The sequence below is a fragment of the Microcaecilia unicolor genome, chromosome 1 (genome assembly GCF_901765095.1).
Source record: "Microcaecilia unicolor chromosome 1, aMicUni1.1, whole genome shotgun sequence".
NCBI classification, from domain to species: Eukaryota; Metazoa; Chordata; class Amphibia; order Gymnophiona; family Siphonopidae; genus Microcaecilia; species Microcaecilia unicolor.
This window is the reverse complement of record NC_044031.1, coordinates 401,323,073-401,350,424: the sequence shown is the minus strand read 5'-3', so window position 1 is coordinate 401,350,424 and position 27,352 is coordinate 401,323,073. Positions and strand designations below refer to the sequence as shown.

The following is a 27,352-nucleotide window of genomic DNA, read 5'->3' as shown; positions in this document are numbered from 1 at the left end:
ATGTCCAGCTGGGGCTGTGCTCAGTTCTGGTAGTAGTTTAGAAGAGGATCTGGTGACACAGAGTGCTCGTGTATGTGCTGGCATGTGCAGTGGGAGCAGCCATTTTACAAACATGTACATTGAAAAAATGAACGACATGGACCCCGCTGTTCCATATTATTATTATTTTATTATTATTGTTATATTTATATCCCACATTTTCCCACCTATTTGTAGGCTCAATGTGGCTTATATAGTACCAGAGAGGCGTTACAGACTCCGGTGTTGTAAACAAATACAAGTGATGTTGTGATAAGATAAAGTTCACGTGGCACAGCCACACTAGGGAATCGTACAATGGAGAGTTGTGTTATGCCCATACGTTCTTTAGTTTTGTTGTGTTGCAGAGATCAGGCATTTATGTTGGATCAGTAGGGTAGCCTTTTTAAACAGGTTAGTTTTTAGTGTTTTCCGGAAGTTTAGGTGGTCGTTCGTAGTTTTCAAGGCTTTTGGTAATGCGTTCCACAGTTGTGTGCTTATGTAGGAAAAACTGGATGCGTAAGTTGATTTGTATTTGAGTCCTTTGCAGCTTGGGTAGTGCAGATTTAGGTACGTTTGTGTTGATTCGGATATGTTTCTAGTTGGTAGGTCGATCAAGTCTGTCATGTATCCCGGAACTTCACAGTAGATAATTTTGTGAACCAGAGTGCAGATTTTGAAAGCAATGCGTTCTTTGATTGGGAGCCAGTGTAGTTTTTCGCGAAGGGGTTTTGCACTTTCAAATCGCGTTTTTCCGAAGATAAGCCTAGCTGCCAATTTTGGACGTCCTTAACTGCCCATTGCAGAAATGTCCAAATTTTGGACATCCTCAACTGCCCCGTCACAGAAACGTCCAAATTTTGGACGTCCTCAACAGCCCCTTCGCTATACCTCTGACACCCCCTTGAAATTTGGCCGTCCCTGCAACAGGGCAGTTGAGGATGTCCATCTTCCGATTTAAGATGGGCGTCCTTCTCTTTTCATTGCTCTCCAGCCCAGACCTGTCAAACAAGTGTGGGAGGATTGTGCTGAGCGCATGCTCAGGCACAATTCTCCTGCACGTCTACCCCAAAATCAGAGATAATTGTGCTGCTTAAATTTGCATGATCTCAAATCATAGGTCTATTTTAGAGCGCTGTTTGGAACAGCACGGGGCTTTTGATCATTTGCCTGTGAGAGAAATACTGTTTTTTTGGTTGCTGTTAAGGCTTGGCAGTACTTTGCCATTGGTTTCCTACAGTTTAGTCTGTCTTCATCCAGGCAAGATTTGGCACATCCCCTTTCCAGTTTTCGTCCTTCGTGTTTAGGGATCCAAAGTTCTGGAGAAAACAAAGGTGAGTGTTTGTAGCGGGGCATAAGACCTTTTTAGTGGTGCTGTTTTCTCTAAGGTCTTGGCTAAGTGTGTATTCCAGATGTCAACTTGTTCTGATACTGTTGTTGTCTTTTCATCCACATGTGGATAGTCCAAGGGCCTCTAGGAAATTCTCAGCAGTCAGCTTTTTTTTGTCTTAGATCTCCTTCCCAAACTCTGGGAGGTGACATTTTGTTTTAGGTGGTCACTTAGGGAGAATTTAATTAGAAATGGTTCTGACCATGATAGGGGTGTTATTTCCAATACTGTTATCCAGAATTCTGGGATATCCACCCCTTTGTAGAATACCAGGTCTATTAAGTGACCTGGGTTGGAGAATCGATCACCTGTGTAAATCCTAGTGCTGTCATCGTGTCCAAGAAGGCAGCTGTGGTGGTATCTGGGTTTGATGAATATAACTTTGTGAAGGACATCTAAAGACGGAAACAACCTCATGAAAAGCATATTGCCTTTGACAACTTCCATACAAACTCTGAAGGCTTTCTACAAAGGCATGCAGTGCCCCCAGTGTGCACCAAGTTTTAGTGCTTGCTCAATGACATAGACACCCATATATTCCTATGGGTGTCTCTAGCATTCAGCACGCACCAATTCCCAGCCTCCAAAGGTTTCCCACTGAACTGCCCCTTCACTCTGAAAACTTGAAAGTTAGAATCTATACTTTTGCAGATGCTGTAAACAAGCTGAGTTAGGCAGCTCTACAAGCACTTCCCAGTAACACACTTCTCTAAGAGCAATTACCATTGCCCCTATATATTTACTTATTTATTTAAAAAATGGATAGACCACATCGTACAATTCTAGGCGGTTTCCAAAATAACTTACATAATAAAATTCATAACAATATACAGTGTTTGGTGTAAATCCACTTTATTTGTCCATCTGAGTGAAGTGGTGTAGAAAGTCATAAAGCTTTAGAATTCTAAACATGTTGAATGCAGAGAGCACAAGAAACTTCAAAAGCATTCCTGATTCTTGACGAGAAGAAACCAAATCTATAGGGCAAAACTCAGGAAGGAACATATAAAATCTCACTAGGGCTTCAACAACGAAGTAGCTCAGTCATGAAAATAATGTTTTTTATTCACCTCCCACTGTGTTATATTTAGCAGAGATATTTGCTCGACTTAGACTCCAAAGAGAGCTCCATAATCCTGCATATCAGGTTTACCAGAGATGACTACAGTGCCTCTCGTAACAGATGACAGAGGAGGAGGAAACTTTGCAGAGGCACCCCAACAAAATATGATATTCCTACTGCTGATACTGATGCCTGCAGCACGTGTACATACTTATCCAATCTGTCTGTGCCTTGCGTTTACATGTCAGTCTTGTTTCTACTTTACCCCACAATGTAGAATTCCATGTCAATGACTTTAAGGATAGGACTCAGTATTCTTCCCTTTAGGACAGGTCTGGTTATATTTTCTAGTCTTTGATCCTATGAGGCCTGTAGCAGAACCCCTGCTTCTCTCATCTATATTTGTCTCTTAAGTATATCCCTGCAGCCTTTTGTGTGATTCTAACATTATGGGGTCCTTTTACTAAGGTGCACCGAAATTGGACTGCGCTAGTGTAGTGTTTTGGGCGCAAGCATATCCATCTTTTAGCGTGCCTGTAAAAAGGCCTTTAAAAAAATTTTGCCGAAAATGGACGTGCGGCAAAATAAAATTGGCGCATGTCCATTTTGGGTCTGAGACCTCTGCCACCAGCCATGACTTAGAGGTAAGGTCTCATGTTGTAACTGTGCAGTAATCATCTATGCGCATAGATGATGATTACCGTAAAAATTATTTTCCAGTGCGCGTATAAAAAATGAAATTACCTGCCTGGCCTCGCAGTAGACCGGGCGGTGTACGCCAATTGATGCACGTAGGCGCCTTCGTGGCTTAGTAAAAGGGCCCCACTATATTCCTCTTTCTTTCTTACCCTCACTAATTCTCTCATCTCTTTATGTTGTTTCCATGTCTTTTAGGTCTGCTATCATCGTCTTCTCTGTGTTTATTTTGCTCCCTTTATTTGATACATCTCTAAACTTTCCTCAGGTAAGGAAAAGGTATAGTAAGATAATAGGTAAAGGTAAAGAGAGTCCCCTTTGCCATTGCCTTCCCTAGTCAACGCATGAGTAGGAAAACATTTGGAGTAGCCCTAATGGTTATTGCAGTGGGCTAAGAACCAGGAGCATTGGTTCAATTGCCAGTATGGCTCCTTGTGACGGGGCAAGGTCATTCAACCCTCTATGACCCAGGTACAAGAGTTAGATTGTGAGGCCACTAGGGACAGATAAAGTGCCTGACTACAATATGTAAATGATTTAATTATACCATAGAAATGTGGTATAAATAATCAATAATATAGCGCTGTATCTTTCATCTCTATTTGAAATGTGTTATAGCATTGATCCACTGAAATAATCATTCCATGTTTCCTTCCTGAACTGGTAGTTATTGTGCCTTTTGCAGTCCAGTACAACTCTCTGTAAGTAATTTGGTATAAGATGAATAATGAGATTTTGAAAATACGCTAACATAGTTTATCTTCTTTTTGAACCTTTGAACATTTGACTCTAGCCAGTGATTATATTGGATGGGAAAGGCCCTTTAACTTTTATTTACTTTAGTACCACTCATTGGACTATGTCAAGAAAAGAATGTTTTTTGTACAATCTCTTCCATGTAACTTTACAGCTCCAAATGATTTTAATTCAGAATTGCACTGAAACATTGATTTGGAACAGTTTTAAACTCTAGTGAAACCTCAGCTTCCATTCTTAGATATTGTTCCCAGTTGGGCTTGTTTTTACTACTCTTGGCATAAGCCTGTAGAAAAGAAAGGTCAAAATAGCAAATGCACTTATCACGCAATTACAACTTTTGCCACTCCTACCTTTCAGCCTTCAACTAGAACCTGAAAAGGTTAATCCAAAAGACAAACCCATTCAGCCCTATCCTCTTAATCTTGCTATATCCAGATCATTTTTTCTCTTTTGGCAAAGAATCAATTTAGTTCACAAAGCAAGTGATAAGAAATGCCTTTGAAAGTACATCTGTGAGCTGAAGTAGATTAAGGCTCTTGCCTTTTTAAAATGTAATTTGCAGGTTAAAGTGTAATAAATGAATGCAGTAATTTGCAAACAACAACCTAAAATTTCTAGATGGAATGTCTGCTTAAAAGAAACTTTTGTACCGCTTAGCTATAGAGAGCTCTCTTTGTAACAGTGATATACAAGATTCTATTAGACTGAGGAAAACCTATTTGAATGATAATAAAGGTAAAAAGGGATTTGAAAAGAAGCTTGCCTACGAGTAAAAAACTCATAACAAAACTTTTTTTTTAGGTATATTACAAGCAGAAATCTGTGAGGGAGGTCAGTTAGATGATTAGAAGGGGCATTTTTTGATATGATGTTCAAATGTCAAAATAAATGTTTATGGGGAGATGTGTAAAAACGCAAGTCCATAATGGAAGACACACATACACACACACACACACACACACACACACTACACACACACACACCACACACACACACACAACCCATCTAGAAAGAGAATGCCCTGCAAACGTCATGGACGTCGGCGATAAATGTTTCCACCAATGAAAACTACACTTCACAAAACGTGCAACCATGGTAGGGGTTCCTACATCAAGAAAATGTCCGTAGCAACAGCAGCACGTTTCCCTCCAAGTGGAAACATGCATATAACCTCCTGCACATGGAGAAACATTCCCCAGTATGGACAGTCAGTGTTCTTCAGAGGGAACTATTTCAGTGTGCCAGAGACTGAGCTCCTGGTCCTCCTGTGTCTCACCACCTGCCCCCCCACACAATGTCTCCATAAGGGCATGGAGATCCTTAGAGGCACCCTGGCAAGATGAGTGTGAAGCAGTACCCCCCAGAACCACAGCACCACTCATGTGCCAAGACCCATACACCACTGATAACATCCTTTTCCTTGGAGGCAAACTCCGTTTACCACTACCACTCTGTCTCCTTCCATATAACCAGTTTTTAAACCAGTTCTATATGAGCAAAACAAGCACTTATGAAGCACTATAGGTGTTTCCTATATGTAAGGTAGTGAGGGACTTAGTGCAGATGTTCCAGGAGATATTCCCTCATGGGGAGATGCAGTTAGACATCTTGCAGCAGGTGGTGCTAAAGCCTGCTGTGTCAGGTGCTGAATGCACAGCTATTGCGAAACAGTTAGTGCATTGTGTGAAGGGTAGGTTGCCTGAGTAGGAGGGAGTGGGTCCACAATGCACAAGAGGAAGTTAAAAGCTCAGAGACAGAGCAGAACTGAGAGATCCAGGAGAGTAGAAGCCCAAGAGAGAGAGAGGAGAGAGACAGGGGAAGAAGACAGAAGCTCAAGCATATGCCCTGACCCCAATACAGAGGTTTAGGGAGGTGATTGAGAAGCCCTGATACAGAGGTCCCAGGAAGGTAGAAGTGATGAGTGAGTTTGATTGCTGTGAGCTGGCTGAGGGAAGCCATGGGTATGTTTAACTACTGAGAGATGGCTGAACCTGATACAGAGGTCCTAGGAAGGTAGAAACCATGGGTGCATTTTGATTGTGATGAGTTGACTGAAGGTTATAGAGAGGCTGGGAGAGAAAAGCCTTAGAGGAAAGTTATTACAGCCTAGATAGGAAACCTGGAAGAAGGTGTTGGGCTGGGGAGAAGGAAGGCTAGAGGTGGGGAGAACCCTTTGTATGTTAAGCATTGTAATCTAAGACAATAGTATTAGTGGGCTGAACTGAGAGAGGATTTGAGAGCTCAGGTGTATTTAACTGAAGGTATGGAAGAGTGCTAGGAGCCTTGGCACTACTTAAAGGAGTATAGAAGTATTGCTAGAAGCATTGGCACTACTTACGTGAACTATGTAATTGTACTAGAAACATTGGTATCACTTTGGGTTTATGAAGAGAATTGTGAAGTGTACTGGAAGTCTATCCAAAAGCCACTGGGAATTAGATTAGAGAGGAAGGTTTTGAATGTTAAGTGAACTTTTGAAACTGAATAACGACTTAGTTTTATCCCTGCTGTCAAGCTGCCTTATTTCATAGGCCCGAGTCCAGCCTTTGCTCGGGGCCCTACACTATATAACAAAGATATATGGGGTTATAATATATGGCACTCTCCAGCATTAATAGTCTGACTTCAAAATGCAGACTTAGTTTATTCTGTCTTTCAAAGTAAAACCTCTTATTTGCTGAAGCTGTGACGTTGCATTCAGACGAAGACTGCTGACAAGGGTCCTGATATGCTAGAATCACAAGGTTGTTATCAGAATCAATGTTATGGCCAGAACAGCCAAGGACTCTTAGAATTCCCTTTGCAGCTGGAGAGACGCTGTGGCTGACAAAATTGCACATTGTTTATGAAACCACGGCTTCTTGTCAAGGTGACTCTTTCAATGTGGTGCTAGTGAGACAATCGGGTTGTCCCCTGAAGCCACAGTATTTGAGTTAATCAAGTTATGTGTGCCCTCACACAAGGTCAGAATGCATGTCATTAGCACAGCTGCAGCCCCATGATTTCTGTATAAAAGGGGGCTCTTATCTGAGGTAAGGGGCTGCTGTGATACCATTCTATCCAGAGAGTAGACGCACGAATATGATTGCACATCTGAGAAACACGCTGTACCTGCTAGAAGCCTGTATCAGGTTGTATGTGTGCCAAGTACTTTGTATATGTTCTGTGGGCTCAGTGGGGCTCTGTTACTTTGGTGTCTATTTAGGATTTAAGTGCATTTATTCGAGCGTTTCTATGATAAGACTTCCTGTGTCTTATTCTGCTTTCTTTTGTCTACCTTATCTTTGCTACTATTGTAAATAAATGGACACTCTGTTTTTATAATACTGGTTTTAGAATTCTTTCTATTATTTAGGAGATAGTGAGCTGGATCTAAGGATAAGAGGAAGCACATTTTCTTTGACACTTCACTCACTATGCATTACTAGAGGCCTATTTCTGTTAGAATTTATGCTGTCAGGTACCCCAATAAACCCCCCAAAAGGATTGTATCTGTATGTGCTCACAGACTGGAGGTTCAACTGATATCTAGATTTAGATTAGATCTAGATAAGATAACAGTTAACCCAAACCCCAGTATTAATTTCTTAGGATTCTGGGCTTCAGTTAACCTTACTTTCATAGTGTAGACTGTGTTCATACAGCTACTGGAGATTTGGAACTCTTCCCGGCTATGCTATCTTTGTTTATTCTTCACTGGGAATGTTGTTTTTTAACATTCTACTTTGGCAGGATTCCAAGACTAGAGGTCCTTGAACACAAAGTTTTGTTTTCTAAATCAGTAAACAGTCTAATGAACAGTTTTTAAGTAAACTTTTTAATTTTAAACATAGAGACAATCCTGTTTTTATGTTCATAAGCATGGGTGTCTCATTCACTGTCAAAGAACTATAAAGCATACTGTGCAAGTATTAAGGCTGTTCCTTAGAAAAGTAATTATTTATAGTGACTAAATTGTCACTAATAAATTGAAGCTTGAATGATAACAGCAAGAGTGTTTCATTTCTGTAAGCAGAGTAAAAGGACATTGCTAAGGCTTTCTGTTCATTAATGAAATAGTGCTTTCTCATTTCCCTGCTGTTATTGCCTTTTCTGGCACTTGGTTAATTATAAGCAGTGGTATACTTGTGTAATTTAAGTTAACAAGCTAGCAGTCAATATGGCAAAAGTTGAGGTTACATGTCCATTATCTGCCCTTAGCAGCACTACCCCAGTAGAATGCAGGATCCTTATTATAGGGAGACATGTTCTATGATCAGGAATGACAGAGATTTGTTCCCCTCAGAGACGGAAAAGGCTGATGAGGCAGCCAAACTTTGAGGACTAGAGTTAGAGTAGAGCTGGAGGAGTGTTGTGAACCAGAGCGGCATATTGTGTTATCTTCTGTTCCTCAGCCAGGAAACAGTGCTTCTGAGCTGAGCTCTATTTCAGTGGGCACAGAGAAAAGTTCTGGTATAATAGAATCACTTCAACCCCTCCCCCCTCTGATAACAGCAGTGTTGATTTACTTCCTGTGCAGACTGACAGCATTCTGGGACAGGAAAATCTAGCATAATGTTAAAACAAACTCTATTGTTATCAACACTGACAGGGATAAATGCCATTCTGAAAATAAAAGCCTGATGCACGACCCCAATGTCAGGAGTCCACAAGAGTTTGATACTGTTTCTATGATCCTGCCAGAATATGATTTAACTATACCAGTCTCTCCAACAGTTCAGGATAAGAGACTGACAGAGTTTGCTGCTGTTCATGTGATTTAACAGGAATGGTACTGACCCCTTCCCCTCCAGGAGGGAGTGCTGATGTCATGCTGTTTGGACTCAGCTATGCAGAACTAAGTTACACCTCTGCATGGATTAGAAAGAGGAGGGGCTATGAAGCTACTCATCTGCCCACTGAGTTGGAGAAGTATATTCCCTCTGATAGTGAGCGTGGCTTTGGCATACACACTGAAATAGATGCTGCGGTAGAGAATCTTGTTATTAAGCCACATGCCTTGGTAAATACTAACATATCTTCCTGTGTTGAAAGTTGATTCTATTTCAGAGAGAAATTCTCATGCTGTCCCTTCAGGTAATGATGAAAATCTGCCTGTTGTAAGTAAGTAGCCACAGATCCCTAAAGCAGAAAGTACTGCATATCTCTGTATCCAGTGGTGTGCTGGAGCAGGCTCTCACAGGCTCGCAAGAGCCGGTTGTTAAATTTTTAAGAATTTGGGAGCCAGTTGTTAAAGTAGGGCCCTCCATGGCTTCTTTAACAACTGGCTTCCAAAATGTGGGCTTGGGCCCCCTGCTGAATTATCTTTTTCTTTGCTGGTGGGGATGCTGAGCCCTGCCAGCCAAGTAAATAGACTACTGCTGCTCCCCGCTCCTTTTTTCCAGCTCTGGGCAGCAGGCTGGGACTTCTCGAGCATGTGAGAGAAGTTCCAGCATGCTGCTCAGAGCAAGACATTGGGAGTGGTGGCAGTCCATTTATTGGCTGCCAGCAAAGGTATGCCTAGCATGCCTGCAGGAAGGGAGGGAGGGAGGAGATAGAGGCAAGTATTGCTCCCCCCCCCCCCCCCCCACGGCCACCCCTGGCCCTTCCAACTGCAGAGCTGGCTACGTCTGGAGAAAGAGCCTGTTGTTAAAAATTTACCAGCACACCCCTGTCTGTATCCCTTCCTTCTAAGGTAAAAGTACAAGACATTCAGAGTAAACCCACTGGTCAGATAAATCAGCTTAAATGTTCCTCAGATGGTCAGGTTAGAAAAGGCAGGCAGAGAAAGGTTAGGAAAAAACACACACATACCAGAGGTACTGCTGAAAGGTTGCAGACAGGCAAAGATCCAGTCCTGGCTTTAGTTTAGCCAGGAAAATGGACAGACCAACCACTCCAGACTGGGGTAGGGGGAGGGTGGGATTAGAAGACCTGCACCGAGCACTGCAACCTGGACTCAAGCAGGCATGAGGAAGTTAAAAGCTTTATTTCTCATGCTCTTACTGTTGTCATTTGTGTGTCTGATGTGGTGAAGGCCGAGCTAGAGAGACTGGGTCCAAAATCAGGTGTATTCAGGGCTGGTCTTAGCAATTGCGGGGCCAGGGTGTAATCTGTGAGGGACCATGTCCCCGTGGCCCCACATAGCTACACCACTGGCAAGCGTGACATTGATAATCAGATACCATTACTAAGTAATAGGTTTTATGTCTTTGAGCTTCTGCTATTTTCTTCATCCATGTGCAGTTTTTGTCCTCTCTTCCTTTCCCCTCATCTCATCTCCTTTCTCACTCTTCCCTCCCCTCCATCCATGTCCAGCATTTCCTCTCCCTCCCTTCCCTCTCCTCTATCCACCCATGTCCAGCAGCCCTCCTCTCCCCTGCCCTCTCCTCCACCCACCCATGTCCAGCAACCCTCCTCTCCCCCTGCCTTCCCCTCCATCCACCCATGTCCAGCAACTCTCTTCTCTCACCTGCCCTCCCCTCTCCAGCCACCCATGTCCAGAGACTCTCCCCTCTCCCCTGCCCCCCTCCAGCCCCCCACCCAGTGATTCTCCTCGCTCCCCTGCCCCCGCACTTCCAGCCACCCAGGTTGTCCAGTGGATTCTTCGGGGCAGGCAGGAAAGATCCCCAGTCTTGCCTGCCCACTGCCAGCACTGACTCTCCCGCGGCGCTACTGCATCACTCTTCAAAATGGCCTCCGAGACTTACAAGGGCGGCCTCCAAGACTTCAGCAGAAGTCTTGCAAGGCTGCCGCTGGAAGTCTTGGCGGCCATTTTTAAAGAGCAATCCGGCAGCGGGGGAGGGTCATCGCCGGCAGCGGGAAGGCAAGACTGGGGATCTTTCCTGCCTGCCCCAAAGAATCCATTGTACAACCTGGGTGGTTTCCTTCTTCAGGTATGACTGGAACCCTGTAGCTCGGGGGAGGGAGGGAGGGAGGGAGGAGAGCTGGCTCACCCTGAAGAACAACCGGCTCTTGCGAGCTGGTGCGAGCCGGCTCCAGCACACCACTGGACCGCACAAAAAAGGTGCCAGTATGCTATACCGGCGTGTACCAGCAAAAAAAGCACTGCTCCTTGAACTCCATTCAAAAGCTACCTGATCTCTTGAATCACAAAGATGACCAATTTGCAAACCACTTCTGTGATTCCTTCCTCTACCAACCTCTGGACTTTCATCAGCTTGGCTTATCAAGGATTCAGATTTCAAGATTATCACAGGTTCTGCAGTCACCTTGTGGACTCACACAAGTGCTTCAACAAACCTTAGCTGTATAATTTGTAGGACCAATGCTGCTAAATAGCTACCTGTCCGGGTACGTGTAAATTAAAAATGAACTAACCCTTTTTTTTCCTTTCCCAGGGTAATCTTTGTTTGCCTTAGAAAAGTGTGGAGCCTAACTGAGATGCAAGAACAGAGAAAGAACCTGAGGAAAATATGTTTATGCTAGAACAAGTAATCTGACACTTATTAATGCCTTCATTGTCTCTTCATTTCTATCCTGTGTGTGTGTGTGGGGGGGGGGGGGGGACCTCCTCTCAAGCTGTCAGGATCTAGAAGAGATGTCACTGTGTATAATGGACTAAAGAGGTACTGCGTTATCTTTCAGAAACCTGCCCTTTGCAGTAGGGGCCTGAGTTTCCTTTCACTGATAAGCACAAGGTACCCAGTCACAGGTAAATTAATGGAAAAGCATATACTTGTTGACCCCATTCCACGTTATGTGGAACCACTAAGGGGAAAACAGGAGAGAGCTGAGGCTGATCAAAGGATGAATCCAATTCAGGAGATGTAATCAAAGACTACTTTATTAATGCAGATATTGAAGGACCTGACACGGTCCGTGTTTCGGCGTATCACAACGCCTACATCAGGGGTCAAATCAATAGTTCTAAAGAAACAAAAAACTTTTTGAATATATAAAACTATAAAAACAAATAAACATCTAAAATTATGAGAACAAGATAAATAGAACAATATAAATAGCAAGAAATCAAATTTAACCTAAAAACATGTATAAATTTGCTATAAATTAAAGCATAAAAGTTTCCATGATATGTAATTAATGTTGTAAGAAAAGTAAACATGTGATACATGTGGATAAAGTTTAAAAATGTATATAAGAGACTAGAAAGGAACCAAATGAAGACACATTCAAAGGTAATGGATGTGACAACATGTATTCTATTTAGGTGGTAATAAATGGTATGGGAAACACATTCCTGAACCTCCATTACCTCAGTTGCAAAGGAATTAAATACAAATCAATATATGCATTGCTTCTCCTACATCAGCACGCAACTGTGGAATATACTACCAAAGGCCTTAAAAGCAATGCGCGACTTAAAAGCATTCCGGAAGTTACTAAAGACCAACCTGTTCAAGAAGACATACCATAATGACCCATCATCAATGACCTAACATGTAAACTCTATCAGTACCAAATGAAACTGTATTCCCTTCACCTGATTGCTTCAATCAATTTGCCACCAATGAATATTAACGATTTACCCTCTTATCTCTTATGCTGAAATTAACTGTTTATCTAATTTACTTTATATTGTACTTTAACATCTATGAACTTTATTGTAACACTACTTTGTATTTCTCATTCCGTAAATGGCGATCACCTTTACGGCATAATGTAAGCCACATTGAGCCTGCAAAAAGGTGGGAAAATGTGGGATACAAACAAACAAACAAACAAACAAATAAATAATAAATGTATTATAAAGTGAATAAGATTGACTGGAAAATTTGTAAACGCAAAAGTGTGTCCTGTTTATTTGACCAAAGGAGGACAGGTTTTTTAAAGAAATCATAATGATACCAATGTGAACGGATAAAAAACATCAAATAATAAAAACTAAAATAACTGTACTCACCATCCAAGAGAATTCTGGAGAAATGCTGCAAATGTCAAACCATAGAGCTGCAATTCTATCAGACAGATGGAGAATCGCACACTGTGGTAGTATATCAAAAAACGCAGAGTATGGCTTATAAGAACAGTAATCAAAAAGAAAATGACACTAAAACAAGCGAAGCTTGAAATGTGTAATCGTGGGATGTGTGCAGTAAACAATTAACAGATAACATTAAAAAAGGCGCCAAACTGCAGTATAAGAAGACACAGATTATCACTGGATGAAAACCTCAGTCTGTTGTAGAGATAAGATACAGAGCTTGATGGTCATAATAAAGATGCTGACACACAAAAATAACACCCAAAACTCTATAAAAGTCTCATTTAAATGTGTTATAAGTGTAACGAGTGTGTAGTAAAACCTGGTACAGAAACAAACAAAAATATGGCGCAAAATTATAAGGCGCCGACAGCTGCTGTAAAAAACACCAACCATTATAGAAATGACGAGCTCAATGTTCCAAGTAAAAAAGCTATTGCGCAAACTATTAATAAAATGAACTCAAAACGCTACTCACCAACTGAACCCTCACTAGCAAACACTGCAGGGTCCGCTCATGTACAGAAAAGAGGAAGTGACACCATCATTGTATTTTAAAGGGACATCTTTTACATATGTATGAGTTTCTATTAAATATGGAAAGAGACCTGCATCTCACTTAGGGTAAAGACCGTAGACCAAAAGATGATAGTTTGCAGAAGAAACCTTGCTTAAAAATAAATGAATGCAGAAGGTAGTAGCTTTGTATATACTCCAAAAAACAAATAGTAGTCTTGGAAAAGGTGTTGTGATGAGGGAATCCAAAAATGTGTTATGGCCAATACTATTAAAAATATATATATAAAAAATATATTTGTATGTAGGAATCATATTGAAGGGGATTAGTATAAAAGCCTATGTGAAATTTAAAATGTGTAAAAAATAAGAGTATGTTGACGTAACTAAAACATGATGCATATGTTGTGTATGTAGGTAAAATGAGCTGCCAAATACAAATAAACTTATGCAGAGTAAATGTTTGCTGCTCAGTTATGTACAAATACAGTTGCCATAAGTACATAAATACATAAGTAATGCCACACTGGGAAAAGACCAAGGGTCCATCGAGCCCAGCATCCTGTCCACGACAGCAGCCAATCCAGGCCAAGGGCACCTGGCAAGCTTCCCAAACGTACAAACATTCTATACATGTTATTCTGGAATTGTGGATTTTTCCCAAGTCCATTTAGTAGTGGTTTATGGACTTGTCCTTTAGGAAACCGTCTAACTCCTTTTAAAACTCTGCTAAGCTAACCGCCTTCACCACATTCTCTGGCAACGAATTCCAGAGTTTATGCGTTAGGTGAAGAAACATTTTCTCTGATTTGTTTTAAATTTACTATACTGTAGTTTTATCACATGCCCCCTAGTCCTAGTATTTTTGGAAAGCGTGAACAGACGCTTCACATCCACCTGTTCCACTCCACTCATTATTATATCCTCTATCATGTCTCCCCTCAGCCGTCTCTTCTCCAAGCTGAAAAGCCCTAGCCTCCTTAGTCTTTCTTCATAGGGAAGTCGTCCCATCCCTGCTATCATTTTAGTCGCCCTTCGCTGCACTTTTTCCAATTCTACTATATCTTTCTTGAGATGCGGCGAACAGAATTGAACACAATACTCAAGGTGCGGTTGCACTATGGAGCGATACAACCGCATTATAACATCCTCACACCTGTTTTCTATACCTTTCCTAATAATACCCAACATTCTATTCGCTTTCCTAGCCGTGGAAGGTTTCAGTGTATTTATCGACGACAACACCCAGATTCCTTTCTTGGTCCGTAACTCCTAACGTGGAACCTTGCATGACGTAGCTATAATTCGGGTTCTTTTTTCCCACATGCATCACCTTGCACTTGCTCACATTAAACGTCATCTGCCATTTAGCTGCCCAGTCTCCCAGTCTTGTAAGGTCCTTCTGTAATTTTTCACAATGTACTTACAAAAACATAACTGATGCATGGTTCTTATAAAAACATGATTAATCCATGTACCAATGATTATGCGACATAAAGTGACATTGTATGTGCAAAATTAATTAAAGAATAACAGGTAAGATGTAAATTAAATTGTATACAAAGGGACAAAACAAATTCAAAGATTACATATAAGAACAGCATTAATATACAGAACGACTGGACAGTGACGCTAAACAAATAAATGATACATTCCACAATGATAATACACCACAGATATAGAAAAGGCTCTTAAGAAGAGCCTTTTAAACAAAATATGAATATGGTTTAAATATACATGGATTGTGCATAAAAAGACGTTTTTAACACCATCACTTGTTGAAAACATGTTAAGAATACAGAAGAATCTACCATGTATTAAGAATGGATTAATAAGGAAAACTATGGATAAAACATCATGTTAAAATGAATTTTCATGTACAGGTTGAAATCCCCCCAAAATGGCTGTAAGCATGCATATAATTGCATGTTGTGCTGAAAGCCTGTAAGGATGAATCAAACATGTTTGGGAGCAATATGTGCTTTTTTAATAAGATGTATGAATTCTAAGGCACCATTCAGTCCGTGTGGACTTAACGAATTCAACTCAAATATGATTCTCTGCTCCTCTCTGAGTAATTGTTTGTCAAAATCTCCACCCCTCCATGGTTTTTAGGACTTTGAACACCAAGAATTTTAGGTCATCAATACTATGGTCTTTGTCTATCCAATGTTGTACTAATGGTGCGCTGAGCACTTGCCGGCTGATGCAACTCCTGTGTTCAATATTACGAGTTTTGATTGCACACTTGGTTTTCCCACATATGAGAGGACAAGGACATGTGATGATATAGATGACTCTACAGGTACTATAATAGGATGAGTAGTCCAACTGATATTTTGGGGGGGTGAATGGATGGTGAAACATAATGCTAGTGATTAGGTGCTGGCAGACGCTACACCGTCCACGTGGTCTATGACCAAGTCTCAGATTAGAAAAGGGGTCGCATTCATCTCAGGAAGTGCTGATGGTACAATCTTCTCTTTGATGTTCCTGTTCGTGGAGTAAGCAATGACAAGGTCTTGGTCCCGAAAACACCCGTGTCCTTCCAAAATGTGCCAGTGTTTCCTGATGGTTTTCTGTATTTGGCTGGCTAAGTGGGAGTATCTCAGGGTGCAAACCAAGTCAGGTTTCTTCCTCTCCTTCCGTGTTTCCATAAATTCACTATGGGTCTTAAGGCTTGCCTTCGTATAGCCATCTTCTCTATGTTTTTCAGGGTAGCCTCTCTTCAGGAACCTCTGTCTCATAATTGCTGATTGTGCTTTAAATTCATTGAACTCTGTACATATCCTTTTTAATCTCAAGAACTGACTGTAGGGAAGATGGCATTTGAATGATAAATTATGACAGCTAGTGAATTCTAGAAAGGTATTCCTATCAGTGCTCTTCCATTATAAGGTTGTCACAAAACCATAATACTCTTTCTTAATTAGAAGGTCTAAAAAGCTAATCTGATGTTCATCAAAACTCATCTTAAACTTTAGATAGGGATTTCTCTCTCATTTAGCCAGATGAGAAATTCTTCCAGTAAATTCTTATCACCACACCAAAGCAAAAAAATGTCATCAATGTATCTCATATAAAAACCGATGTTGCTTGAAAATGGATGCTCCTTCAAAACTCTTTTTTCAAAATTTGCCACATATAGGTTTGTGATGTCAGGAGCCATGGCTGCTCCCATCGCTGTGCCACAGATTTGGAGATAAAACCAGCCTAAGAAACAGAAATAATTTTTAGTCAGAGCAATAGTGGCAAGTGTGATGATGAACCAATTTGGAATTCATAGGTGGGATGTTCTATTTTGCAAAGACCTTTCAATGATTTGTATTGCTTCAAGCTGTGAAATATTTGTATAGAGGGAGCCTATGTCCAATGTGACCAAAACAACATCCGCAAGATCACCCTCAAAATTTCCAAGTAAATTGATCATGTGACTGGAATCTCTTACAAAAGATTCTATAGATGGTATCATCAGGTGGAGGGAAAAATCCACAAAGGTGGAAAGTGGCTCCAAAATCGATCTGTTCGCTGATACTCTAGGTCTTCCAGGAGGCTGAGTTAAAGATTTATGAATTTTGGACATTAAAGCTCACTCAAGTGGTGTATCAAACACTACCTTCAACGCTGTGGTTCATCACTCAGTTGTTGCAATGCTTTCCTGCAAAGTGGCTTTTCTTCCATGAACTCACAAGCCATCTGACTTTTATGGACATTTGCTTATGCATTTCAAAGTCACTTAACCACATTTTTTTGTTACATTTGTACCCCACGCTTTCCCACTCATGGCAGGCTCAATGCGGCTTACATGGGACAATGGAGGGTTAAGTGACTTGCCCAGAGTCACAAGGAGCTCCCTGTACCTGAAGTGGGAATCAAACTCACTTCCTCAGTTCTTTAGGACCAAAGTCCACCACTCTAACCACTAGGCCACTCCTGGTGAACATCATCGCATGCGACTTAATGTGCTTTGCTTCATTGCATAATCCTATATTCAAGTATGATATATTGCCATAGTTGTATGCCTATCATTATTTTAAGCTATTGTTTGAAGCTTGATTACAATGTTATCTGTTTAGCTCATTTATTAAGCTTAGCTGCATGAATGTAGTCTAGTATGCTTAGTAAAACATTTCAAGGACATTTGTTGCAATTGAGTAAATGCACTGTGGTTTGTTTAGCTAGTGTTTCAAGCTGCTCAGCTTCCCTTAGAACTGAACCCTTGAAAGAGGAGGGGGGCAGAATTAGGAGCAAAGCAAGCACTATGAAGCACTATCCCCAGGATTCTATGTATCACACCTTAGTTTACCTGTGGAAGTTGAAGCGTATTCTGTAACAATGTCCGTAACTTAATTGTTTAACTAGCTAATCAGCGCTGTTAATTGGATATTGACAAGCAGTTATCAGCACTAGTTGCCATTAATTAAGATTTATGTGCAGACCTCACTAAGCATATTCTGAAACGTGGTGCACGTAAATTCTAAGTTGCATAGTTGAAAAGGTGGCATGGCCATGGATGGAGTGTGGACATTTCTAAAATCTATGCCTGTTGTTATAGAATACACCTGCTCTGTGCCTAATTTTGGCATCGAGATATATGCCAAGTAAAACATGGCATAAATGACCGTGACTAGGTTTGGTCACGCGGAGAGGTGTTTGGCATAATTCTATATACTGATTTCAAACACACTCCAGCTTATTATGACAAATAGCTTTATTACAAAAATGCGCTTTTATCTTGAGCGCTTATCATATTTAAAAACAATAATACTACCCACTCACTCATTCCCCATTCACTCGTAGTACCTGACTAACAGCATTCCAAATTTTCTTGCTAAACTATAGAAGTAATGATGTTACACTTAATTATTATATTCTTAATTATATATTCTACCAGAATATCAAATTACTACTAATATCCTCTTAAATTTCTCGCCCCGGCTTTCCACACGGGTACTCTGTATATTATGACTCCAAAGTTCTCCCCAAGAAATTGGTGTATAGTTTCTGACGCAATTCTCCGTCTAGATATAAAGTCTTTCAGTCCTCCACAGGTACTCGATGGGGGAATGGGTTAGTCACTCCTAGATTTGACGTCGGCTTGTTCCTTATGCAAATGTTGGGGAACCGCGGGTAGACGCATCGCAAGGATGTGTCTGTGAGACAGAGAGGAGGGGGGACTGGAACTCAGGGGAGGGACAGAGGGAGGGGGAGGGCTTGGAAATCGGAAGGGAAGAAAGGGGGCCGTGGGACTTGGAGGCGACAGAGGGAGAGAGCGAGGGAGGGAGGGAGGGAGAAAGGGATAACCTTGCTAGCGCCCGTTTCATTTCATACCGAAATGGGCCTTTTTTTACTAGTTTCTGTATAAAAAGAGGTTCTTATCTGAGGCAAGGGGCTGCTTTGATAACGTTCCATCCAGGGAGCAGACTGCACTGAATCTGATTGAACATCTGAGGAACACACTGCCACCTGCTAGAAGTCTGCATCAGGTTGTGTGCTATGTAATTTTGTATAAGTGCTGTGGGCTCAGTGTGACTCTTTTACTTAGGGGTCTAGTTAGGGATTGATGTGCATTTACTCTGAACTGTTTCTATGATAAGACTTCCTGTGTCTTTATTTTTGCCTTCTTTGCACATTATCTTTGCTACTATTGCAAATAAAGGCTCGCCTTTTCCACCATGTTTCTATTCATGCTAAATCAGATCTAAACCCCATAGTTGCTCTATCAATAGATGCTGAAAAAGGTTGCAGGTCTGTTGAAAGATAACTTATGTTGGTCATGTAATGAACATCAAGATACTCTTCTCCATGTAATCTTCGAATGCCGTTGTACCAATTTATTTTGGACCAAAGTGTGGCAAGTTATTTCATCCATATTCAACTTTACTGAAATTATGAATCCTAAAAAGATTATCTTTGGTTCATTGACATTAGACAATTCTCTAGATGTTCACAAATCTATACTTTTTGACACATTGATAGCAATTACCCTTAAATACACACTATCCAATTGGAAGGATAATTCACAATAAACATTTTTGATGGAATAATGTCTTACAAATTCACAGATATTGTACAGCCAGTGTTCAGATATCTAATCATAAAATTTGGTTAGCTTTACAAGAATTTTTGGAGTCAAATCCAACTAACTAGCTACCTGAGCATAATATCTAAGTCCTTTTTTTTTTATTCACTTCTCTTTTTTTTTTTTACCTACTGTTCATATTCATATCACTTCCATTAAAGTGCTTATTAATTTCATTTGCATATTTCTTGAGATTGTGTATTCATTCAATTCAAACTTTTGAACTACTATAACATTGTTCATTTTTTATCCAGTTACATGTCTTATTGTTCTACATTATCAATACATTTATAACTGTCTATTATCATATAGTTTCTCTTATGGAATGGAAGTTATATAACATTGTTATTTTGTATTGTATTTGGATGTTTGTTATCCTTAATAACATTTACTTCAACATTAAATGCACACTCTATTTTTATAATACTTGGTTGTGGAGTTAGCTCTTTCTATTATTTAGGGCATAGTTAGCTTGGATCTAAGGATAAGAGGGAACACATTTGCTTCTGACACTTCACTCACTAAGTCTGGATTACCAGAGACCTATTCCTGTTAGAATTTATGCTAAATGTCAGGTACCCCAATAACACCCCAAGAAGGGTTGTATCTGTATGTGCTCACAAGTCAGTCACTTTAGGGCCCATACCAAGGGCACACAGTTTATTTATCAGTTGCCTGTGTGGAACAGTGTCAAAGGCTTTGCTAAAATCCAAGTACGCCACATCTAGTGCCCCTCCCACATCCAAACTGTTTGGTCACCCAGTCAAAGAAATCAATCAGATTTGTTTGACAAGACCTGCCTCTAGTGAAACCATGCTTTCTTGGGTCCTTCAATCCATTCAGTTCTAGAAACCTCACAATCCTCTGCTTTAGAAGCGTTTCCATTAGTTTATTCGCCACTGAGATCAGACGAACAGGTCTGTAATTCCCAACTGCCTCCTTAATTCCGCTCTTGTGCACAGGAGCCACATCTGCCCTTCCCCAGTCCTGCAGTACCACTCCAGACTCTAAAGAAGCATTGAAGAGGTCAGACAATGGATCCGTCAAAACTTCTCTGAGTTCCTTGAGTACCCTTGGATGTATTCCATCAGGCCCCATCGCTTTGTCTACTTTTAGTTTAGCATTTTGTTTTCTGTGTCCTACCCCCAGCCTTTTATTCATAAACACAGAACAGAAATAATTGTTAAACAGTTTAGCTTTATCCTTATCAGCTTCTACATATTCCTCCCCTTTACCTTTGAGCCTCACAATGCCATTTTGGCACTTTCTCCTATCACTTATATATCTAAAAAATATTGGCTTTTCTTTCATTTGCATCTTTGCTTTTCTGACAGCTTTTCCAGGGATCATGTGACAGGAAGTGACATCAAAAACCCTCAAAAATTGCCCCCTACAGCCTCGGCGGAATTTAGTCGCACATAAACACCTTAATTTTTTTGTCACAGGAAAGAAAATAGACATTTTGTTTTTTTTTCTTATAATTTTTTTTTCTTTCAAAAGGATACCTCGTGCTTACTTTTAAAGCTGTTTCTTTACTTTTTTCTCACAGGAAAGAAATAGGTATTGTTTTCTTTCAAAAGGATGCAAGAGTTGGCCCCCCTCCTGTTTTCCAGAGAGATCATACCCCTAAACATCTGAAGTGAGACAGAAAAATGCCAAGGGATTTGCTTTTGTAAGAGTCAAGCTGGTTTTGTGGAATGGCAGCATAAATGTGTTTCTATAGGTATTGTTTTGCCCCCTTTCTTGGCAGTTTGAAAGGAAAAAAATCTGGTGTTTGCTTTTTTTCACACTGTCTGTGTGAGATCAATAGGATCTGTTGCCACCACTCCTCACCTCCCCTCCCCCTTTTTTTTAGTTAGCTTGGTTAATTTTGTGGTTTGTTCAGTAAGAATGCCACATAAATAGTCAGTAGAGTTACATATGAAATAAAAAGTAAGGTTTACTTTCACTGTGGCCATACTAGGACTAAGGGTAGGCAATTGATGCAGATCCCTAGATTTTTGGATACTAATGAAACTTTTACACCAATCCCTTGTGCCTATATAAATGCCAGATCTGTGACAAAAAAATTGATACAGTTAGGGAACTGATAAACAATTAGGCTTATTTTTTTAAACTGAAACATGGCTGACAATAAACAAGGGCCCCAGATTGAGAGATATATGTCCTCCTGGGTATAAGATTGTTCACCTGCCAAGAAAGGATAGGTGGGAAGGTGGACTTGTCATTTTATATGTCTGTTTAAATATTAAACTATTGGATAAGATTATCTCTCCTTTTATGGAAGCATTGTCATATGAAATTAGAGATGATTCTTTTATGGGTTCACTTAATTGTGTGTTGTTTTATTGTTTACCTGGAAAATGAAGTGCAAAGACCCTTTTTATGAGTTGGTAGCAAATCAATTAGTTCAAAATGATCATGTTTTATTGATTGGTGATATAAATTTACATCTAGATGATACTGTGAATGCTGCAGTAGGGAATGTAATGGAAGTTTTAGAATCCTCTGGTTTTTTGTTTTGGCCTAAACCCAATCAAACTCATGAGAAAGGCCATCAATTAGACTTATTGGCATTATCTAATAATCTAAATAATTATTGCACTTTGGAGTTTAATTCATGTTTACCAGTGTTGTGGTCTGACCATTTCCTTACTGATTTTGTGCTACATTGTAAAGACAGTTCAGCTATGAAGAATAAGAAGAAGCAGGTTAGAGTTTGAAGAGGTAAGTTAGAGCCCTCAAATTTTTGGCATAGAGTGGATGAAGTGGTAAACCAACATTCAAGACAACCTGAGGTTTTGATTCCTAATCTTTACCACCTTTGACAAAAATTACTATTACCAATGGCAAAGAAAACTTGATATGGAACGTGTTGGAGACCAGAAATTAGATATATTGATATATCTGTTATGCTTCTAAAATCTGATTCTGAGGACCTAGTTGTTAGAACTTTGTTGATCTAATTTGCCCTGGTTGCAGATCAGGACTGGTTATTTCATTTATATTTTAAACACATCAGGTGCCTTCTTTGAATTTTTCTATTAGAATGCTCCCAGATGTTACCAAGGACACGCAGAAGCACAGGAAACAATTTTTGCTGAATCATCCTGCCTTTCTTCAAATGGGAGCGGCTTTTTACTTAAAATTTCCTTGTAAATACATTATATAAAGACAGGAAATACGTTTTATTTGACCCTTCTTACCTATCTGCCTTCATTTCTACCAACAGAGTTTTGGAGTCATGTGTAGAAGATTCCTCTCCTGTGTTATCATGAAGCTGTAGACTGTAAATGCGAAGATCTTGCTCCTGTACCACATGATTTCTTATTTTCTTTCTTTTGAGAGATGTTTTCCTCAGCTTTTCTGTATTGATTTCTCCCTTATTGTGGACTAAATATGGACCGTAGGTGCAATAAAACATAATTAGCTGATTTGATTTCTTTTTTTTTTCTTTTGTTACTTCTTCTGTGATGAAATTTTTCTGTACAATAATTTTCTTGGAATATAATATAAAATTTCAATAAAGATAACTTTTTAAAAAAATTAATGTTAGTCTGTGCTACAGACTTGTGCTCTCAGAATGCATCTTGTACACTTTAATCATGTAATGCTCTGACTCTCTCACAGACTGCTTGTTTCAAATGTACCTGAAAAAGGTTTTATTATAATTTTTCATATTCTTCTTTTGTCTTCCTTATCACACTTTGCATCTAACCTGCCTGTGATTACTATTTCCTATATTAATATTGCTGAAGGGCTATCTGGTAAGGTTTGCCTTTTTGCCGATGGTACCGAAATCTGCAATAGGGTAGACACCCTGATTGTGTGAATAACATGAGAAGAACCTAGCAAAGTTTGAAGAATGGTCCAGAATTTGGATAGAGCTGTTTAAATAGCTCTAAGGCATGCATACATAGGAGGCAAGTCTTCAATTGAAAGGAAGATCTGGAATGAAAGGGCATAGGATGAAGGTGAAAGGAGATAGACTCAGAAGTAACCTGAAAAAATACTTCTTCAGGGAAAGGGTGGTGAATTTATGGAATAGCCTTCTTGTGGAAACGATGAAAACTAAGACTGTAACTGAATTCAAGAAAGCTTGGGATAGGTTCATAGGATCTCTAAGGGAGAGGAAGAGAGAGTAGAAAGCATGGATGGTCAGACTGGATAAGCCATATAGTCTTTATCTGATTTCATTTTTCTATGTTTCTCATTTTTTGAAAGACATTCTGTTAGCTATAATAACCTCTTTCACCTTCCTTCTCAGACAAGCTGACAGTCATTTGTTCTTCCTTCTTCCTTTTCTAATGCATGGAATACATCTGGTTTAGGCTTCCGAGATAGCATTTTTAAACAACAGTTCGTAATCGCATATATGTACAACTACTTAAATACCCATAGGAGATTCTCTGGTGACCTCAGTGGTGCTCATTGCTAATACATAGAGATAGCAATGTGTCCAGCACCCACCTCTTCATCGGCTCACCGATTAAAGTGTATCAGTTTATATTTGTAAACTGTTTTTATAACACTTATATATAATTCAATAATAAGTACTCATCTTTTTGTATGTCAGACTAAGGGATTTAAGCGTCCGACACGCATGTTTTGCCCATAGACTGTCTCAAGGACAATCCCCTAAAGAAAAAGAGAGAAATGTGATATGTCTAGAATCCCTACATAAGCGTCATACCTTCGTATTTTCATGCAGTGACCCTTTAAATATTAAAAGTTATTTTCCTTACCCTAAGCTCTCAGTGCCAGCTTTACTGTAACTTTCTGGGACAACCCCTTGCAAAGATGGCGACAGCGTTCTTCAATCTACTTATATCCATTTTGTAAGTCATGATGTCATGATCCCCTTTACTGAGGTTAGTCAGAAGTTGGTACATATCATGAAATCCCACTGGCATATAATCTAGCTCTACCCTTGTTTTCAAGAATTTCCATTGATATCTTATACCAGGGGTAAAACAGTGGGAGAACGGTTGGCATCAAATAAATTTCGTGAACCCCATGAAAAGAAGGGAAGGGGGAACACCTCATGTGTGGGAGGTGTCAATGGTGTAGGCTAGTGATGGTAGGACCCGAATGGCTAGTACCGGGAACGGGGAGGACTTTAAGGGCTAGAGACATCACTAATTGTGACACTAGCAATGATTTATGTAATAGAGTGCCCCTGTAAATTAGTCTATGTGGAGAGGAGCACCCACTCTATTAAGATACGTCTGACTGAACATAAATCTCGTATCACTATTCGCAATACTCAGGCACCTTTGGTAGACCACTGGTTACAAAATCAATACACGGTAGAAAATATCAGATGGAATAGTGGAGTATGTCCAACTGGGTAAGGATGGAGGCTCAAGTAAGTACTGAACTTTAGGGAACAATGGTAAATGTCTACACTGCAAACAATGACACCGGCTGGCTTAATACCGAGCTGGAGTGGACATCGATTATATAAATGAGTGAGCAATGATAAGGTCTGGTTATCCTATGGGAGCCAGGGGGAGGGATCATGATGTCATGATTTACAAAATGGATATAAGTAGATTGAGGAATGCTGCCGCCATCCTTGCAAGGGGTTGTCCCAGAAAGTTACAGCAAAGCTGGCACTAATGATGGCTTAAGGTAAGGAAAATAACTTTTAATATTTAATGGGTCACTGCATGAGAATACGAAGGTATGACGCTTATGTAGGGATTCCAGACATATCACATTTCTCTCTTTTTCTTTAGGGGATTGTCTTGAGACAGCTCGTCTATGGGTGAAACATGCGTGTCGGATGCTTAAACCCCTTAGTCTGACATACAAAAAGATGAGTACTTATTATTGAGTTATATAAGTGTTATAAAAAACAGTTTACAAATATAAACTGATACACGTTAATCGGGTGAGCCGATGAAGAGGGGGTGCTGGACACATTGCTATCTCTATGTATTAGCAATGAGCACTGCTGAGGTCACCAAGAATCTCCTATGGGTATTTAAGTAGTTGTATAATAAATGTGACTAGTAAAAGAGGCCGTTTCAGAGCAAATGAAACGGGCGCTAGCAAGGTTTTCGTCGCCAACACCCCCTCCCTCCCTGGCCAACCCCTTCGTTGTTCTGCCATTGCTCCGCCCCCAACGTCATGACGTTTGACGCGAGGGCGGGGCCCGGAGTGATTTCCAACCCCCGCCTCCCTGCCTCCCTCCCTGCCAACCCCTTCGTTGTTGTGCCATTGCTTCGCCCTCGAGGGCGGGGCCTGGAGCGATTTTGGTGGCTTCACCACCACGAACCTTTGAACCTTTTTGAAGGAAGTCAGGGCTTGGCTTCACTGACGTCAGTGTCCTCAGAACGTTGAGGGTGAGTTTTATTATAGTAGATTATGAACTGTGGATATTTATACACAGATTAATTGGGGTCCAGTATCATACAGTGGTGTTAATTGTGGTCCCATAACTATATATTGTCTGAATTTGTCATTTGATTGGTATTTTTAAACAACATGCACATCTGATATAAACTCTTTAACATTTTCAGCTGTTCATTTTAGTATTTTCTAACCATTTTCCTCATTTTATCATGGTTTCCCTATTGGAAGTCAAATGCTAGCACAGCGATTTCTCTTAGGGGGCTTTTACAAAGCTGTGCTAGTGCTTTTAGCTCATGGTAAATAATCATCTTGTTGGAATCGCTGAGGTGCTCATAGGAATATACCTCTGGATTCTATAAACTGTGCCTAGAGATCCGCACTGAAATGCAAGCATATTGTATAACAACACGCATAACTTAATTGACTTAACAAGCTAATTAGCATTGATAGCAGCTCTTAACAAGCAATAATGAGCACTAATTGGCAGTAATTAGAATTTAAGTGCCTAACTTGATAAGCGTATACTGTAATGAACTGAGCCTAAATTCTAAAGCATACAGGTAAAAAGGGGCATGGTTATAGGCAGGTATAAAATATGGCCCAGTCTATAAATCTGCATGCAGGGATTTATGCCACATTTTTGTTCGTGTAAAAGGATGTGCAGAGCTTTAGGTGCTGGGATGTCAACTAAGCGTTTCTATATGCCGAGCCTAAATTTAGGTGCCTGTTATAGCATTTGCTTAGTTGGCACTGATTTCCACACCAATTTTTAGGCACCATTTATAGAATCTACCCCATAATGGGTGTCTCAGCATTTACCGCCAGCTGATTTTTACCGTGAGCTAAAAACCCTAGCGCGGCTTTGTAAAAGACCCCCTTCATATCCTGATTCCAGTTATTTAATCAAATTTGATTACATTATGATCTTTGTTTCCAAGTGGTGTCAACATAGCAAGTTCTCAAACTAAAGCCTGCATTCCACTGAACATGTGGTCTGAAATTTCTCCCCCTCTTTCAATTAATGCACGTGTAGAAAAAAAGATGCAGAACAGCACAACATCATATTTTATGTCTGGCTGAGGGGCCACAAGGAAAAAACAAGTGATTTCCTTGAAACATTTATGCCTGAGAGCCGTGGAGGGGCATTTTCGAACGGGGACGCCTATCTCTTAGGGCGCCATCTCTGAGGATGGTGCCGTGAAGGGCGGGGCCAACCGTATTTTCGAAACGAGATGGCCGGCCATCTTTCATCTCGATAAATGGTCGGGGCCGGCCAATTCTAGTTTTTGGCCGGCTTTAGAGATGGCCGGCATTGATTTCTGCCGATAATGGAAACTAGTGCCAGCATCTCAAACCCGGCCAAATGCAAGGCATTTGACCGTGGGAGGAACCAGCATTTTTGATCCCCCTGACATGCCAGGACAACAACCAGGCCCTAGGGGGCAATTCTAAAAAAAAAAAAATAATAAAAATAGCTGCCAGGTGCATAGCTCCCTTACATTGTGTGCTGAGCCCCCTAAATCC

General features: G+C 40.4%; 1 long non-coding RNA gene across 1 annotated transcript; it reads left to right on the top strand.

The window, feature by feature from the left end:
- Positions 1-295: 295 nt before the first annotated feature.
- Positions 296-27,081, top strand: LOC115460292. The gene is made up of 3 exons (XR_003940450.1): positions 296-307; positions 18,472-18,478; positions 26,961-27,081. It is a non-coding gene; the product is annotated as an uncharacterized LOC115460292 (long non-coding RNA).
- The last annotated feature ends 271 nt before the right edge of the window (positions 27,082-27,352 follow it).